The sequence below is a fragment of the Desmodus rotundus genome, chromosome 10 (assembly GCF_022682495.2).
Source record: "Desmodus rotundus isolate HL8 chromosome 10, HLdesRot8A.1, whole genome shotgun sequence".
Classification (NCBI taxonomy): domain Eukaryota; kingdom Metazoa; phylum Chordata; class Mammalia; order Chiroptera; family Phyllostomidae; genus Desmodus; species Desmodus rotundus.
In genome coordinates this window covers 16,707,571-16,726,290 of record NC_071396.1, presented here as the reverse complement: position 1 = coordinate 16,726,290, position 18,720 = coordinate 16,707,571, and the positions used below count along the sequence as shown (strand labels likewise).

Genomic DNA, 18,720 nt, shown 5'->3' with positions numbered 1-18,720 from the left:
TTGCCAAATTCCTCAATAATTATGCAGACTTTTGGAAAATGCAACTGTTATGCTAGGGTATTTTCCTCTTTTGTGAAAAATGGAGGCTGTTGCAAAGGCATCTGTGGCCTATAACTGAGTAACATGTGGGGAATCAATATGACTAAGACTCACTCTGGTTCATTAAGCAAGAAGTAAAATGCAAAGCTCACCCACAAGCCGAGTCACCTAAGTAGAGCGCCTTCACAGAGTCCCTTTTGGTTTGGTCACGTAGGTCAAAGCATGAACCCTGTGAAACTGAGGAGCACTTTAGGGAAACCATAGCAAGAGGTTTCTAAATTATTTTCAGCCTGGTAATTCTAAATGAAAAGCTTCTGAAAAATAATTTACAGAAATATGTCCCTAAACTTGGATCATACAGAGAATGTTAGGTTACAGTTTCCATTCATTTTATCCATGTTTTTGAGCCTCAGGATACCAGGAGGTGTTTTGGCCATGCGGCAGGTTCCAGTCCTGGGATGACTCATGGAATGTGCAGTGGGAGGCTGATGGTGGATGGCGCCAGAGCTCAAACTCTGGGCCTGTTCATCTCCAAACCCTGTACTCCTGATGGCTAACCCACATCGTCTCATACTATTCTGGTTCTTAAGTAGTAAGGAAGAGACACTACAAAGGCACGATGACATGTTCAGTGGTCCAGTGATAGGATGGGGCAATGGCTGGTCTTTAGTCTAATTATAATAGCACCACCTACAGTGACCCAGCCAGCATCTTGCAGAGCCTGAGCATCCAGGACCACTTTCCCTCTGTTCCTTCTCTGTGGGCAGCTCAGACTCAGAATCCCCAAGAGCAAAGCACATCAGGTCCTGGGTCATTTTTCACTATCAGTGACCTCACTGGCTAACCCTAACCTTTTCCCAAAACACCTTAGTCCATTTCCCATGTCACTCTGTAGAAGCGATCCCTTTTAATCAAGCCAGGGTGTCAGATGCAAACAATGGGTGGCTGGTTCCTTGAAATGGCAGCATGAGCCCTGGCTGGTGTGATTAAATTGGCTGGAGTAGTGTCTCATGTATGAGAAAGCAACGGATTATTATTTCTATATCACATTTCTCTCCCTCTCTTTCTGTCTCTCTCAAAACAATGAAAAAATGTCCATGGGTGAGGATAAAAAAAATGGAACCATGAGAAACACTGGTCTAGACAGTGTCCAAGGAGAATTCTACCAAACCTTCAAATGTTATAAAACCAAAGGAAAAAAACTACCAGTTTTATTTTGGAAAAGTGATGGATCCACCCTAAGTTTAATAGTAGCAGACAGCATCCAGTAGCATATTAGAAAGAAACATCTCATGACTATGAAATGTGAGGATGGTTCACCATACAATTCAATGTACTAAGAAATCTAAGAATAAAAATAATATGATCTTCTACATAATTCTGAAAGGTATTTGATAAAATTCAATCCATCGTGACTGAAAAGAGAGAAAGAGAGAAATTTAACACCTTAACTTCCGAACACCCCCTTCCATCAGGCCCAAAGAGGGAAAAAAAGAAGCATTCCTATTAAATCAGGAATAAGACAAGGATGGTGACTATCCCATTATCACTAAAATTGTTCTAAGTTGTTGCAATCAGGACAACAAACTGAAAATATGACAGATTCTTTAGTTTATTTTCTGGAGTCTCTAAGTATAGAATCATATGCAAGTGAAACTGTTTTACCTATTGGATTGAAGCAGACTAACAAACATGGTGACATGTTACGTTGTTAAGAGTGAGAGGAACCTGGGACTCTCGCAGGGTCCTAACCGGCTAATGGGAGTGTAAACTGGGACATCTCCGAAGATGGAAAAGTGACACCTGTCACGATTACAGGTGCATACATTCTCGACATCCAGTTCACTTCTGAGAGTAATTAAGTGTATCAGTGACACGTGTTGTGTAACTACAGACAAAGATGTGCATCACAGCAGCGTGTGTAATAGAAAAGACATGGAAGAAACCTAGGTGGCCACCAGCTGACTTAATAATGGTCCATTCATGCAATGGAGTCAAGTTTTAGAGACAGTGAGGGATCTCCTCATGCAAGGACCTGGAATCATCCTCCAGGAGGTATGCAGTAAGTGGGAAAAGGCAAGGTAGAAAGCAGTATCTATGGTAACTCCTTTTTGTGTACTCCATGTTCCCATTTGTATGAAAAGAAGGAAGTGGAATGCATGACCTTGTGTCTGCATGAAATACCTCTCAAAGGATCACCAGACACTGCAAACGGCGGTCGACTCCAGACAGAATGCTGAGTGTCTGGGGAAAAGAATTGCAAGGAAACATTTTCACTCGGCGGTTTTGAATTTTGAGTCATCTGAATATATTACTGCTCAAACAACACGTAGATAAAATGCAAATTAGGGAAGTAAGGAGAAGGCAGGGGAGAGCAGGGGAGAATGGCAGAAATTTAGAGTTCAGTGCTGATCCAGTGTTAACTCCCTAGAAGGATGCATCCATCACCTAGGAGGTGGGGAGAGGCTCTGAGGAGCAGTGTGGGCCTTCACTGGGGAGGGAGGCTGTGCAAAGGCAGGGGGAGCTCAAGCTGGACCAAAGGGAGCAGAGCAAGAAGCCAAGGTAGAACTATCAGGTCTGTGTTGTGTGAGGCACTTAGCACCAGGCTTGCAGGGGCTGCATTTTACTTGTCAGACAATGGGAAACCAGTAGAGGCTTTCTTTAGACAAGTGACAGGATTAAGACTGTTCTATTAAAGCTTAACCTGTCCCCCACAGGAAGAATAAAGGAAAAGGCACTGTGAGTCAGCTCCCTGGGCACAGAAACTCGTGCTGTTTCCACCCTGAAGCCTCTTGCTTACCGCAGCGCCTGGAGCAGAGAGGAGGCAGGACACAGGCAGGGTGGCCTGGGATGCATCCCATGCACTGTGAGCGTGTTCCTGGAGGGGCCTGATTTAATCTGACAACAACCCCTCAAGGGGGCTTCTACCATTGTCCCCATTTTACAGATGAGAAAAATCGAGGCTGAGGTGATTAAAAGAGCTTTCCAGAAGTCACAGCCAGGAAGAGGTAGAGCCTGGACTCACCAAACTCTGACAGCAGTAAGGCAAAGCTTCAGGAGAAAGAAACACAACAGCACGTTAAGCCAGGAAATATTAGGGTAGCATCTTTATATTTGCCATTAAATTAGATGATAAATGAGAGAGTAGTATGAGAAGAAATAAATGATAATGCAGCATAACCTTCATTCATTCAACAAATATTATTAATTATTGTGTAAAAGAGAATTCACTCGTCTGGCTATATGAGATAAGTGAATTTTAGCCCTACTTTCATAAAAGTATTAAAATAGTAAATACCATTTACCATTAATTGCCTTGGATTAATAAACTTTTACATGGGATTTTGCATATATCATGCTATTGGATCCCAACAATCACGCAAAAAATAGGTATCACTACCCCCATTTTGCATAGGAAAATGGATAATTATTCGTGGAAACTGCTTTGACGAAGGTCACACAGCCTGGGCGGGAGCACCATGCCCCCACCGTATCTGTGCAACTCCAGAGCCTGGTTTGAGGTGCAGGCTCCTCCCTGCCAAGCTCAGAGCAGGAACATTTGCACAGAAATCTTCTCACCCAGAGCTGAAATCAAAATGTGCACCAGGTCCCCACAATATGGAGGGTCCGTGCTCATATGAAAACGGAGTAATAAAATGAATAAATGTGACACAGTGCCTCTTCCCGGACACCAGCACTGGGGAGGATTGGTTTTAAATAAAAATTGTGCCTAGGACAGTGGAGCTCGTATGTGCAAAATCAGTGGGTATGTAACGTGATGGTGTTCTGTGTCTTTGAAAACTGGATTGGATTGTAAGAAATAGGAACATAATAAGAACTAGGAATAGGGTGTTTTCTAAGTGTTTCTTGAAGTCACACATGTGGATATGACTTTCATGGTGAAAGAACCTAAGAGCACACCCAGAGAAAAGCAGTGTGTTCTTATAGCTGTGTCTACAGCTGTGCTCACTGGAGCCCAGAAACAATCATGGTCCCTGCTATCGTCCTTCTCCACCCCCGCCACCCCACCAAAGGCAGCCTCAGATTGACTACACACCAGCCAAGTCTGAGCCCCTGAGAGATGAGTGCCAGGCTTCTCTGGTTTCAGGTACACTGTCTTCTATTCAGAACTGGGCATCTTGGGCTCATCGTTTCTACTGCCATGTGTCCTTTTAGTTTGGGGTCCCTTCTGGTGTACTTGTTCATTAGTTAGCCCTTGGTACTCAAGCTGAATGGGATTAAGGCACCTTCTAGAGGTGCTCCTGGGAGGTTATAAACATGCAAGTGGCAGTTTTGCACACAAGGAGTTTATTTTCTAAAGAGGGAAAGAACAGGCATTTGTACACAGTCCTGAGAGAAGGAAATACACCTAGACGTCACCTCTCCAAATGGTCACATGCCTATGCCTAGGGACACTGAGAGAAGCCAGGAGTAAAGAGCCAAGGGGCCACCCATTCCTCAGGTATGTTATACTTCTCTAATAAGTTCTCCAAAATTCGAATTCCCATTTCCAGGAGGGGAGAACAGATGAATCCTTGTCTGTTAGTCTCCTGTGCAGGCTTTCAATTAAGTCATATGATAAGGATTAATATTGTTTGTTGAGTGTCAGCAACCTGCCAGACATGTGACACCATCCCTTCCTGGGAGCACTAGGCAGATGGACAATTCAAACATAAAACAGACCAGCTGACGAGATGGCTCAGTCTCAGAGGTAAGCAGTTTCAGAGTTCCGCGAGCTGGTTTTATTGTTTGTTCTCGAGATGTCTCTCCCCCAAATTGTATCTGGTATTTAGGGAAGGAAACAACTCCTCCTATACACTCTGTGCTGGGCATTCACTGTGCAGTTATGCTTCTAGAACAACTGTCACCCTCATTAGCCATCTTCCTGAATGTGGAAATCTGTCTAAAGCGACCCTGCTCTCCGTACAGGCCCACTGGTGCGTCAGAGGGGTGAGCCAGCACAGGTGCTGGGCGAGTCCTTCCTCTTTTTTCGCCTGAGTCATTCCTGAAAGCTAGTTTCACTTTGAGTGAGCAGGGATACCAATAATAACACACCACAGGGTGATCTTGTGCTTTCTCTTCGGGATTCTCCAGGCTGACGGCGAATGTGCTGGGTGCTTGGCTAAGGTGCTGTGTCTGACCCCCGCCCCCGGCAGTGCCGCGGCTTCCAGGTGTATTCCAAATGGGTTCTGCAAAGTGAGGGTTGTGGAATCACTCCAGAATTGCTAGTGAGAGAAGGTGATCAAGGGTGGAAAGTCAGTATTATACTGGGATTTATTTAAGCACAGTTACATATGAAGACTGGGATTGGAAGATTGAAGGATGGCTGGGGTTATCGTGTGGTTTAATAACCATGTGGATGGAAAGAAAGATTGTGGTAAACCTGAATATATGCCAGCTTTCGGTTTCTTGTCTTTTTAAAGATTTCATCTATTTTAATTTTTAGAAAGGCGAAGGGAGAGAAGAAGAGAGGGAGAGAAACATCAAGGGAGAGAAACACCAATGTGTGGTTGCTTCTCATGCATCCCCCACTGGGGACCTGGACTGCAACCCAGGCATATGCTCTAGACTGGGAATTGAACCGGCGACCCTTTGATTCGAAGGCTGGCACTCAATCCACTGAACCGCACCAACCAGGGCAGTAGTCAGTTTCTTCTTCCTCAGTTCTGTTTGGGTTTGTACTTTGTAATATACCCCTATTGTCATGTTTTGTGTAAGATACTTGTAGTTCTGTGAGCTTCCCAGCTGCAAAGGATTGTAGACCCCTGGTTCTTACTGCTTTAGACTTTATGTAAGCACCCTAAGATAGTGTTCCCACGTATCCCAATGCGAGGGTGGCACTGAAAATTTTAACTGGATGCAAGAATGAAAAATGTTCTTGGGCCACAAATATGCCCATATTCATGAAGCATCTCTACTTCTTGTCAACTAATTTGAATAATTGCCTTGTTCGTATCCTGAAAATAGAAACAAAAAAACAATTAGTTAGGTAAACCACCACCCTGGCCTCTGGTCCCTTTGGGAAACTTTGGTGTTTATTCTACAGAGGAAGCCAGGGTTCCCCCAGCCGTGACCTGGAACTACTTATTGAACACTAGGTCAACAGGAGAATTGAGTGTTTAGAAAGGGGGCAGCAGAGTGTGAACAAAACACAGATTTTCTGTGAGTCAGAAGACCCCGACCTTTGTCATGTTGCCAATTTTCAGTTTTAGAGTGGGACTCTAAGGCCTCAGCGTCCCCGTCTGTACAATGAGGTGATGAGCTGGTGTGGCAGTTGCAGTTGGTATGCTGGCGACTCCTGTGCAGTCATCACAGCAGGTGTCCATCAGGGCCAGGCAGGGAAGAGCAGTGGCTGCAGGAGTCTGCTCCAACATGCAAGAGGTACCTGCCCCCAATCCAGCTCTGCCAGGGCGGTGTGCAAAAGGATTCACCCTGAGCCATGGAGCCCGGTGGCCCATAACCAAGCCTTTCCTCAGGCAGACCTCTTCAAGCCTGAGGCAACAGCGAGCTACTTTTATAAAGAAAAACAAAAATACGGTAAACATCATACTTGTAATATGTCCAAATGTCAGCAGGAAGTATGAAAATCAGAATAACATTCTGCCAGCCTGCAGTCAGAGTGGACCGTGGAGTGATTTTGGCGTTGTGGGTATGTTTTCTCAAGTCACACCCGTGCTGTGGTAGATGTCAGGAACAGAAATCAGCAAGCCCTGGCCACCTCAGAGAGCTCAAAGCCACCTGTACAAAACAGCACTGTAGTCTAAGTTTCTCTTGATCAGCTTGAAAGATTTGCAAAACTACCCTGAAGTTCATATTTTTCTTTCCTGAATTGCATGCAGATTCTAGGACCAAGAAATTGGTGTTTCCAGAAAGTACTCTTGAAATTACCCCAGTACAGGGAAGCAAGCTCTTCATGGGATCCCCAGATAGGCTTAGGGTCACGGCTGGGCCAGCGGCACCATCGGGGGGCATCTGTCCAAGTGCATCCAGGTCTCCGAGGCCAGAACTGGAGACGTGTGCACGTGGAGGGAAACTTTCTGCACGTGAATACCACCTCCCACTTCCTGTGGGAGAGCCCTCGCAGCTCGCTACTGATATATACGTTTATTCTCCTGTGTTCACACTTTTGGGTTTATTTGAATCAATGACCCATTGTCATTCCCTACAGTAGCGATTCCCAGGAAGCAGAAGGGACTGGTTGTTTCTGTTTGTATTGTTTTGTTACTTTCAGAGTCAAAACTCTGTAACCGGGCCCCATAGTTGTGCTGTTTCTCTCCCTCTCTGTCTTATCACGTTTCCTGGCCCTGGAATGAACCTGGCCCTGTGGTGCTGCCGCCTGGTTTCACCCTCCTCTGCCTGAGCCTTTCCTCTGGGACCCGGGAACTGGTTCTTTACCGGCTCTCGTCCTTGCTGCTCACGAATCCTTCACGATGAGGGCTGCCATCCATGCCACGTCTCCCGTGCCCACCCAGACTAGGAATTTTACATACATCACCAGCGTACTTTATCCTCACAAAAACCCAAAGAGGTAGGCGTTGTCCCCATTTTATACATGAGGAAACTGAGGCTCAGGAGAACAAGTGCCTTGCTAAAGGTATCAGCACAAATGAGGGGATCTGGTTTTGAATTCTGACAATTTGAACTCAGTTTGAATTCACTGGCTTCTTTCTTGGTGTTTGATTTGGCATTTTCTAGGAAACAAGAATCAACTGGTCAAAATTAACTGAAAGTTACTATTTTTGTATATAATGTTTTTTTCATGATTTCTTCTGTTGTTTCTTCTAAGACAATATCACGTGAATTAACAGACAGAAACCCCCTTCCTTCACCCCCAAATCAGAGCACTTATCCAGACCCTAACCTCCTCCCCAGACTCCGCCCTCCATTGGAGGTGGTTTTATACAATGTTGCAGAACTACATAAGCGTCCCCAATACTAAACCACATCTTAATCTCTAAACTGTAGAGACAGGAGGCATCAAAAAGCCAATTTCCATGCCTTTCCCAGTGGTAACATGCTGAGCAAGTCCACTTTTGCGTAGTATTCAAAACAGAAGAGTGGCGAGACCAGGGAGGTCCAGTGTCAGCTCTCCTTAGATGGTGGGAGTGTCAGCCCATGAGAGAGGAATAATTCAAACAACCAGCTTCATTTTAACTTGCATGCCTTATTAGCTACACGCAGTGGTAAGGACCCCCGCATTCTTCATGTTGATCTAATTTATCAGTGTTGAAATACTTGTAGGCACTTACTGTTGAAATACTGCTGCTCATGGCTCCTGGTGTTATCAGCCTCAGAGAACAGCTGGAGGGACTGTGAGCAAAAGAGGGGAACTGGTGAAATGGAAGTGAGATGTCATAGGAACGCTGAGGCCTGGAAAAGTTTCAGCTTATGTGGGGTCCTAACTGGGACCTGAAAAGCCGTTCGATCCTGAGCAGGACTGTGTGACTGGTTGTGCGCCAGAGTTCTGTGTGGGCCACGCTCTCCACGCGTCAATAGGAATGGTGAGCGGACGACGACATCCACACCTGAATGTCCAGCTCCACCGTCTGCACATGAGAACAGCCTCCACCGACTCACTGACCATCCCAGGCACATGTTCTTGCTGGTACAGGGCCACAAGCCCGATCTGGTCGGTGCACCCTGCTGACCATACATGCCGGCACCACCAGACCAGCAGCAGAAACTAGGAAGCCAGAGGGATTTTTACTCAAGTTACTCTACATTTGGAGTATGCTATATAATTCTTTTTCTTTTTTTTTTGGTTATGCCCATAATCCATTCCCTAGAGTGTTTCTTGAGCACTCATTTCACGATCCTGATCTTTCTTAGATTAGCTTGCAGGGTCACTGAAGCTTTTCTCAAGCCGAGTCCATTTGCAAGAAGTCATTTGATTATTAACAGCTCTCAGGAAGGGAGAGAATTGTTATTTTGTTTCCACTTTCCACAAGTCACAGCCGATATCGTCCATAAAAGGGTCTTACAGAAAACAAAGCGAATTCACGTTGGAGCTGCCCCTCTTCCCCTTACTCTCTCGCAGAAGCACACAAAGTCACCACGTTTGCCTGCAGCCTGAATGTACCAGGGCAGTGACGGGTAATTTAGATTCCAGGTACAGGTTCTGCCATGATCGTTCTTTCAGCGCCTAATGGAAAGATTTTGATTCTGAAGTATAAAGGCATTTTCTTTCAAATCCTGTAGGAAATTGGGGGTTTTCGGACTACCATGGTCCTATTTTTCAAAAAAAGAATCAAATAAATTGCTTTCAACTATACAGTAAATACATTCTAACTGGACAATAATAACACCAGTTGCCATTAATTGAGTGCCTATTATGTACTGGATACATTATTTCTAACTTTTAAAATTGCTGTGAAAAGGTCATCTGCATTTTGCAGAGACTGTACCGTTCTGTGACAGAATTCAGACCAAAGGGTCAAGTGACAGTTCTCTGCTTCTGCCAAGGAGTGGAAAATACAGACACTGTGTAACAGGAAATTTTGTGATGACTAACTTCTTAGTATATTTAAATTGTTAGATTTCAAGTTAAAATCTCTCTATCTTCTTTCTCCCCACACCCCATCTCCGTGCATCGCTCCCTCTGCCAGGCAGTTGGTCGGACATCAGGCAAGGAGGGTGCTCAGGATCAGGCCGGCCCCGTGCTGTGCACAAGAGCCATGGGAGGTGGGAAGTCAGAGGCAGGGCTGTGCGGACGCAGGAGGTTTTGTCACCGCCATGTGAGGGTAGGGTGTGTGCCGGGGAGCTGCTACTGCCTGGCAAGGACACCTAACCCAGCCTGAGGAGAAGATGCTCCCTCCCGTAGCATCTTCCTGAGCTCTACCAGGTGACCGTGGTTGGTCCAGCAGGACTTTCCAGGCCAGGAGAGGGGCGGGTGTGGGGATGCAGCAGAGACAGTGAATCCAGACTGCTTTAACGCAGCAGTCCCTGACCCAGAATGTGCATCAGAATCCTCGTAAGGGCTGGTCCAACAGCAGTGATTGCGGGCTGTCGGGCAGAAGTGTCTGAGTCAGAGGTCTGGGGCGGGGGTGGGAGGGGTAGTCGGGGAACGTGCATCCTTAGCAGGCCCCCAGATGATGCTATGTGGGTGCTGTGGGGCCACCGTGACAAGTGCTGCTGTCCAGGCCTGGCAGCCTCTGCGGGTTGTTCAAAGAGGATTGCGCTTGCCAGGTTTTATCAGAAAAAACAACTTTGAGTTACTTGTGATCACTAAGACATCCACAAATCTGCCAAGATTTCTTTGTTCAATCTGAAAATTCCACTGGGAAGGAAGCCATGACTCCTTGAGCTGAACATTGGGCTCCTGAACACACCAGTGGGTCTGGCAGGGCCTGGGCAGCAGTGCCTGAGCAGACCGAGGGGGAAGGAGGCAGGGAGGGAGGGACAGAGAACGTCTCCACCCACCCTGGCCCTCCAGCCCATCCAGGAAGTACTTGCTGGTCTGAAGCTCACTAAGCCCATCAACCTCGCACATCTCCAGGCTCACACACAGCTGTATGGTCATTCTGCTTCAAGAAAATTCTCTCCTTCCCCAGTCTGAAGCACAGCATTAGATGCAGTGGGAGTTACCTCTGTTTCTGGGGTCATGAAAATACAATGGATATTTTCAAACATCTACTCGATGCTATTAATTTGTATGATACCCATGTGAGTTTAGAGGAGGAAAGAGCAGCAGTCCTAGTTTTCTGCCGACGAAGCCCAGGCTAAGATATTTATCTGTCAAAGCAGCAGGCAGGTGATGAAGGTAGGAACCCTGAACCAGAGGGCATTGCCGCCGGTTGCGAAAGCTGCCTGCAAGTGGCCTAACCAGGAAGTGGGAGAGAGGAGAAGATAAATTTGGGAAGATACGGAAGGAAGGGAAGGGGAAAGGAAGGAAGAAAGAAGGAGGAAGGAAGGAGAGAGGAAGAAAGGAAGGAAAGAAGGAAACAACACAAAAGCGCACGTCAGTTGGGGCTTCCTCCAGAAATACACCCAGGTTGCCATTCGCCCTACCCTGCCTTTAATCACATTTCTCCCAAAGCATCTTCCATCCTCAGACAGAAAAATTCACATCTCCAAATATTACCTTAATTTTTCTGGTGTTGTTTCCCAGACCATTGACTTGAAACTCACACTGAACCATCTGCTTCTTAAGCCCTTTGAATAACTCTTTCAAGTAAGTTTGTTTGGCCTCCAGTTTGACCAATAGTAGAAAACCTTTTTGTGATTTTTTTTTTTCCCTGTAAGGCAAAAACAGCTGGACCATTAGCAAGGTCCTAAACTCAAAGAAACATGGAGCAATTTAGAAACACAGCATTCTACACAATTACAGCTGCGAACAACTCATCCTCAACCATCCTCATTTTACCCATGAGGAAGCTGCAGTATACAGGGAAAAACTCCTTGCCCTAAATCAGGGGTGTCAAACTCATTTTCACCAGGGGCCACATCAGCCTCCTGGTTGCCTTCAAAGGGCTGAATGTAATTTTAGGACTGTAAATGTAACTACCCCTGAACAGTTAAGCAAAAGCTCGGCGCTGTTGCCGGGTAGAAACCAGGTGCCAAGCCAGATAAAACAGGGGGGAGGGCCGGATTCGGCCCTCGGGCCTTGTGTTTGCCACCTGTGCCCTAACTCATCTGCTAATTAGGGCGGAACTGCTCCAGCCACTGTGACTGCTGTTTATTTTGTGTAATTTTACTTTGTTTTGAATTCAGAGGCTTCCTGGTGATACCAGTCATGATAACTATAATCGTTTAACACTTTTGGGTTCTTCCTACGTGCCTGACACTGTTCAAAGCCCAAGGAGGGAAATGCAATTACCATTTCCACGTTATAGCATCAGAAAGTGAGGCACAGATGTAGAGTAACTTGCCGAAGATCTTTCAGGTATATTTATGTATGTTAAGGAAAAATGAGACTGGCTCAGTTGCTAGCTGGCATGGGGACAATAAGAACAATTTGAAGGAGAATCTGATCTGTGCTGACTGATCACCTGAAACGCATCATGTGAGGGTGTCTGCTACGGGCCACGGGCTGCTGGGAAGCAGGATCTGCAGCCCCGCCTGGGCTATGCCCACTTACGAGTGTCAGAGAAGCTACTGTGGATTGAAAAATGGGTGTGATTTCTCCTCTGGGAGGCTCCACATGTCTGAAGCTACTTTTTGCCTAGATTATTTGAGGATCATCTTGCCTTAGTACCTTAGAAAATACATGTTCAAGTATTTCCCTCATCATGGGATGTTTTCTCTGTGACTCTGGAGAAGTACCCACCTGTTTCCAGCCCCTGGAATCTAGGTTCTGTTGAAACGTGCAAATGACAACACTTAACCGGTTACTCAATAGAACAAGTGCCTCCCCTGCCTTGGACTCATCATTGTGAGATATGAAACGATTGGTTTTCTCAATAAGCACCACCTCAAGGCCCACAATGTTCCTCCACCCACTTCTTGCATGGATTCACTTTTTATGTCTTTGTCCTCAGATTAAAAGTCACCTCCTCGTGGAACAGACCCTGCCCCATGTCATCTAAAATACCATCCCTCCTCCCCCAATTTACACACCTTTTAACTACAACTCAGGGCCGTGTTCATTTCCTTTGAGGCACCACAATTGTGTACATTTATTTTTTGAAGCAGTCTCTTTTCTTCTAGAATGTAACCTTTCCTTTGTCTTGCTCATCCCAAAAGCTAGCACAGAACCTGCACATTTATTTTCTTTATTAGCAAACATGGCCTATTCCCTTCGTGCCCAGCATTCTAAGTGCTTTATTAGTTAGTTTAATCCTCTTTGCAATCCCACATGTAGGTACTCATTACTCCATGTTTTACAGAGAAGGAAACTGAGACACAGAAGATTTGCCCAAAGGCACAAAATTAGTTTGTGGGTTTGAACCACGCAGTCTTACTCTGGGCCTGTGTTCACCCATTGCTTTTAACAGATACGTGAATACTCAGTTCTTATTTGTTGAACATATGAATAAGTAAAAAGTGCAAATGTGTGACAAGGAACTGGTAGTGACATGTCTCTCACCTACCACAGCTGCTTTCCTGCCACTCCATTTCCAATGTCTGTATCCATATTTATCACGCCTCTAAACTTGTGGACTCTTTTTGAAGCATTATTGAAAATGCTTCTCTCCTCTTAATTTTTTTCTAACGCAAATAAAAAACACAATGGCAAAGGTTTACTTTAGAGTGCCAAAGTAAATATATTTATCATATAAAGGGGAAGGCCCTCCACAAACATTCACAACAAAAGTTCTGTCCTCAAGAGGAGAGATAAAGGTGTCTGTTTCATGTTATGTTAACTATAGCCCCAAAAGGACACCTGCATATCCTAAGCTCCCAAATTGTGAGTGTTACCTTATTTGGCAAAAGGGTCTTGGCTGTTGTCACGAAGTTAAGGGCTTGCCACGAGGTGATCATCTTGGATTATCCATGCAAGCCCTGAATCCAATGACAAGTGTCCTTTAAGAGGCACACATAGCAAAGACTGAAGAGGAGCAATGTGACCATGGGGGCAGTATTAGAGCGATGCAGCCACAAGCCAAGGAGTGCCTGCCTGGACCACCGGAAGCTGGAGGAAGCAGGAAGGGGTCACTCCTGTAGCCTCTGGAGGGAGCACAGCCCTGCTGACACCTTGACTTTGGACATCTAACTACTAGAACTGAGAGAAAACACATTTCTCTTGTTTCAAGCCACCCAAACTGTGGTCAATTTTTATGGCAGCCCCATGAAACCAACACACTGATACACGAAGATTGCAGTAAGTGTTCTTAGATTCATCACTGATGCTTTTTGAGACTGATCTTGTTCATCTCTCTTGTGTGAACAGTGGTAAAGGGTAAGAAAAATAACTCACCATGGGCATCCTAAACTTCCTTTCTTCTCTCAGTTACTCTAGCTTCACTGTGTGTGCCTGGACGTGTTAATGAAATCCACCCATTGTATGGTGCTTACTCCTCAGTTTTGAACGTTGCTCTTCCTGGGCAGTCACTCACTGGGTCTTTACCAAAGGTCTCTCCTGGCCCATCATGTTACTAGCTTTATGGAGAAAAAACAAAACGGAAGCCTGTTTATAATTTCGAGGCTCTCAGTTGCTTCATTCACTTCAGGCAGACTGTAATTCCTGGAGTGGAAAGACAGCATGCCTTGAAGTTTGTTAAATATCCCTCACACCTTAAAGTAATGTGGATCTAGAATAAAACAGTAAGTTATTTTATGCCAAAGTGGACTAGGGAATAGCAGAGAATTATAAGTCTGGACAAGCCAGCTATAGAAAAGGCATAGGCAAGTCCCACAAAGGAGAAGACCCTTATTTAATAGAGGAAAAGGAGAAAGTTGGAGGGTTTGTTGAGAACCAAAGTCCATTGGAAGAGAGGGGAAAGTCCAGGAGGGGACCATTTCCTGTGGGCTGAGCTGCTTGGCAATCACCTACCTGAAGGAGACTCAATGTACATCTTTTCTCTTGGGCCTGTGACTGATGATTCTCTTCTCTGGAAGCTTCATCTGTTGGGGTCTGTGACTGACAGTCTTTTCTGCAGTTGACCTCTATTGACACCACATGAGCCCTGCCTTCTGACCTCCCAACCCCATCGTCGTAAAGTTTCTCTTTATTAATTTTCATGGCAGAAAAAGTGCAGAGGGTATTCTTGTTGGGTGGCTGGTAGAAAACAAGTGGACTATGCTCATCTTCCTCCAACAGATGTCGTTCTGATGTAAGATGCCAACCACGCTGCTGGTCTTCATTTGCCCTCGCTGTCAAAGTGCTAACCTGGCTGGCTGTTGAGAATCTGATTGACAAAAGCTGGGGGTGGGAAGGTAACCAGGAAGAGTGCTTGAACAGAATTTTAGAGACCCTTGGAGAAATTGGAACAGTCAGGTGACTTAGAGGAAACAGGCAATGTTGGATATCCCTGAACTATCTATCCCCTTGATACCCAGTATTGTGTGTCTTGATTCTGCAAGCGGTTGATATAGGAGACACATGCCCATCACTGGTTCTCCAGTTGACATGTGTTAGATATGCCTGGAAAGCTTGTGAAAACCCAGATTGCTGGGCCCCACCTCCAGAATTTCTTATCTAGGAGATCTGGCGTGGGGTCAGCACTATGCATGGCTAACATGTACCCAGGTGATGCCGATGCTGCTGGTCCCGGGACCACACTTTCAGAAATGCTGGTCTAGGAAATGCCTATGAGTGACCTAAGCTGATTGGCTGGTTTGCATCCATTTGGAATCATTTCTTCCACCCAGAGAGAAATATCAGGAAATGTTTTAGTGCTAAAGCAGTCAGCATATTTTTAGCAGCAAATAAGTTTATTTGGTGACAACTTTGGTACCAGCAGTGACCTTCTGTGTTGTACTCCAGCAAGCACATTGTGCTTTAATCAGGTAGAACGTACATCTGCTCCGTGCTTCTCATGAACCCTCTGTCAACGCAACACCTGCGGTGTTATTTCACTTAAAAGCCACAGAGGGAATCGGTAGCTTTCATTCTGATAGAGTGGAAGGTGACTCTAAGCTACATAGTAACTGATCCCAGTGCACTGGGTTAAAATTGTCCGTAGGCATCTCTTCCTCTCTGATCTGATAAGTGGAAACTAACTTCTCAGATTACTCAGTTGATAGCTGAGGGGTTGTAATTAAGATGCTCTCAAAGCTATTTCTAAGTGATCAACAGAGTCCTGTTACAATCTTTAGTTCTACCTAAGCTGCTCCCCTCATTGCTTGTTAAGTGTGCTTTGACATTTCAAGCCAGCATAAGTCACCTGATGGTGATAGTTCCGAGAAAGCAAGGAACAGGAAGGGTTCCTGAAGCTTGTTGAGGCAGAGTCTCAGCCTTGAACCTCATCTCTACTTCCTTAACCATGGTGAAAGGAGAAAGGGAAGTCGGGTTGCCGTTGTAGGCAGCACAAAACAGATCTTGAGCCATAGATGGCAACAGAACAGCAGCGTCATAGCAAGGGAGCCATGCAAAATCCCAATGGGGTTTCGGGTGTCCAACCTGGATGGCTATGTAGTTTTCTAATTTAAAATATCACTAGGAAGAAAAATAGATGTTCCCATGGAAACATGTTATCAGCGCCAGCTCTTCTGTCTCATTATCATATCTTATTTCAATATTTCCTGGAATCAGTTTAAGCTTAATCCTTCTGATGTCTTCTATCTGCAGTGACCATGAATAGCATAACATCTGGTCACAGGTTTTCTTTAAATAAATTGTATAATTGTAGGCAGTTTCATCAATTTCCACATGTCCGCTTATGCTTACAATAGTTGCAAATCTAATATCATGGGAAAATGTCATTAGCATTTCAGATCTCTAAGAATTTTAAGTTGGCTGAACATAAATTCCTTCAAGAACCACACTAGACACCTGCCTGCTGCTGGATATAGAACCATTAGTCACACATATGCTAATTGTACTCCAGCTGGGTGTCAATAAGCATTACTGGGCCCACAGGTGGGCAACCCTGTGCCAAATACCTGGAGAAAATCTTCCCATGAGCGTTCCTTTGACATATGAATTTATCACAGTGACCTCCTCGTTGTTATTCTTTATCATTCTCAGAAAAACTGAATTCTCCAAATGCGAGGATTGCCTGTCCAGGTTTGTCCCTTTGTCCTCAGAAGAGGACTGCTTCTGTGACTCAGTTCCTTGATGAAGCCCTGTGTTTACAGACGGGCTCCACATTGACACCAACTTTCCAGAAGAGTGAATTCACTCTTTCTTTTAAAATTATTTCCCACTATTTGTAATGTGATCATTTGATAGCATACCTTGGGGGCTCATGAGTTCTCAAATAGTTTCAGAAGCTAATTAAACTTTCAGAAGCCTAATTTCTTGGAACGCATTACATCTGGGTGAGTTGAATTTCCTTCCTTATAGCATCAGCATTTCCATGTTCGTTGCATATATTTGCTGAGATGTTTGTGAAGAGAATTTCATTACCTCTAAACATACGGATGAACTTGTTGAGTTAGTTATATACAAAGTTTTCAAAACTTTCAGTATTTCAATCATAACCAGATCATCTCAGTGTTCATTGGAATTAGTAGATTTACTTTGAAGTTAATAAAGGTAAAATTTCAAATCCTCTCACACAGACCTACCTGGAGTTCAGAGGAGTGATGGCATTTCCTATTCACACTTTTGTATTCATGTTGTTAAAAGGAGACAATATGTTATAGACGCTTCAGTCTCCACAAAGTCTTATCTGCCTGTGGTTGGAATATATAGGGATGGGCAAAAGTGGGTTTGCAGTTGTGAGTATGCAAAACAGAGTTTATTCTTGTATTATGATTTACTGATTATTGCATTTTCCATATGAATAACTATAAGCCTACTTTTGCCCACCCCTGTATTGAAATATAAGTTTTATAAAAAGTCTCTTCTTTCCATAGCCTGTTTTGTAGTTGCAAATGTTTGTTGCTGTTGAGGTACTTGTGTTTTTCTCTGGAGACAATGGCAACAAAAAGTAGACTGGATAGAGCTCCCTATTCTGATGCAAGTGTTGTTAATGTCTTCACGGAGAAGCCGAGTCCTGCTTTAACCAGCCTCCCTGAACAATTAATTTCCAGCCCAAAGCCACCCCTCCCACTTGGCTAGGGGTGGGGAAGGAACGCAGTGACCTCAGTATTACATCTTCTCATGAGCAACCCCTGCCCAGAGGACTCGGGTCACCTCCGTGTACCGCTCTCCCAGTTTGGGCTTGTGCAGACTGGCTCGGCCAGGTGACCCAGTGATGGAGCCAGTGATGCAGAGCCGTAGAGCATGCGGTCACCTCACAGCAGCAGGTCGCTAGCAGCCATTCACTCACTGTACCTGTGGCCATCGGTACTAGCCTGGGATATGCTGAGCCTGTCAGAAACTTAACCAATTTAAATGACTCACTCCAGGGGACATCAAGCATAATGAGGGAGATAAAATGAAAAAGAGAACGCTTGTATCAAGATGTAGAAATTGAAATTCAGGAAAAGCTTAACTTTATTTTGTCTTTAATTCTCTTATGACACGATTCCTGGTTCATCTATCACAAAATAATAAGGAAGCAAATATGTTTATTCTAGAACTAGAATTGTCTGAACACAGCAATAACCACATGGTCAATACCAACTACAAGAGAACCCCACTGCAGTGCAGGTTAGAACGAGAGTGTGCTTCAGGGTGGGACACACAGTCTGTATTCCCAGCTGATCATATCATGCCATATATGGAGGGGAATACTGGGTACTATGGAGCTGGTCATGTTCTACAAATATGTCATTGCTCTAGTGATAGGAATAGCACTGTGCCGTGTGCAGTGCCATCTCCCATATTAATGTGACATGCCCATGCAATCACTGACATCATAATTACTTTAAATCTTTTGAATGTGGTGAATTGTTAAAAGAATTTCTTCAAAGAAGCATGTCCAGCCCTGGCAGGGTGGCTCAGTTGGTTGGAACATTGTCTCATATACCAAAGTTTGCAGGTTCAGTCCTTGGGGAGGGGTGCGTGTAGAAGACAATGGACTGATATTTCTGTCCCTTTTTTCCTCTCTCTCTCTAAAATCAATGAACATTAAAGAAAAACAATAAAAAATGTGTCCACTTCACTGTGGTGTATTCACTCTACAGAGCTTGGTGTGTGTGATCAACAGTGAGACATAGTTAATAATACTTATCACAAATAAAGGCTCCATG

The 18,720-nt window shown here is 44.8% G+C and overlaps 1 protein-coding gene across 6 annotated transcripts in view; it reads left to right on the top strand.

Moving 5' to 3' along the window:
- CHRM3 (cholinergic receptor muscarinic 3) overlaps positions 1 to 18,720 on the top strand; it is a 454,607-nt gene that overhangs the window by 405,857 nt on the left and 30,030 nt on the right. The window contains exon 1 of one of the 6 annotated variants that reach the window (XM_045196415.3): positions 1,170 to 4,750. The exons of the other annotated variants lie outside the window; for them this stretch is intronic. The gene's annotated coding sequence lies outside the window, so the exon portion shown is untranslated. Of the gene's footprint in view, positions 1 to 1,169; positions 4,751 to 18,720 lie in introns of those variants that run through there. 6 annotated transcript variants of the gene reach the window in all.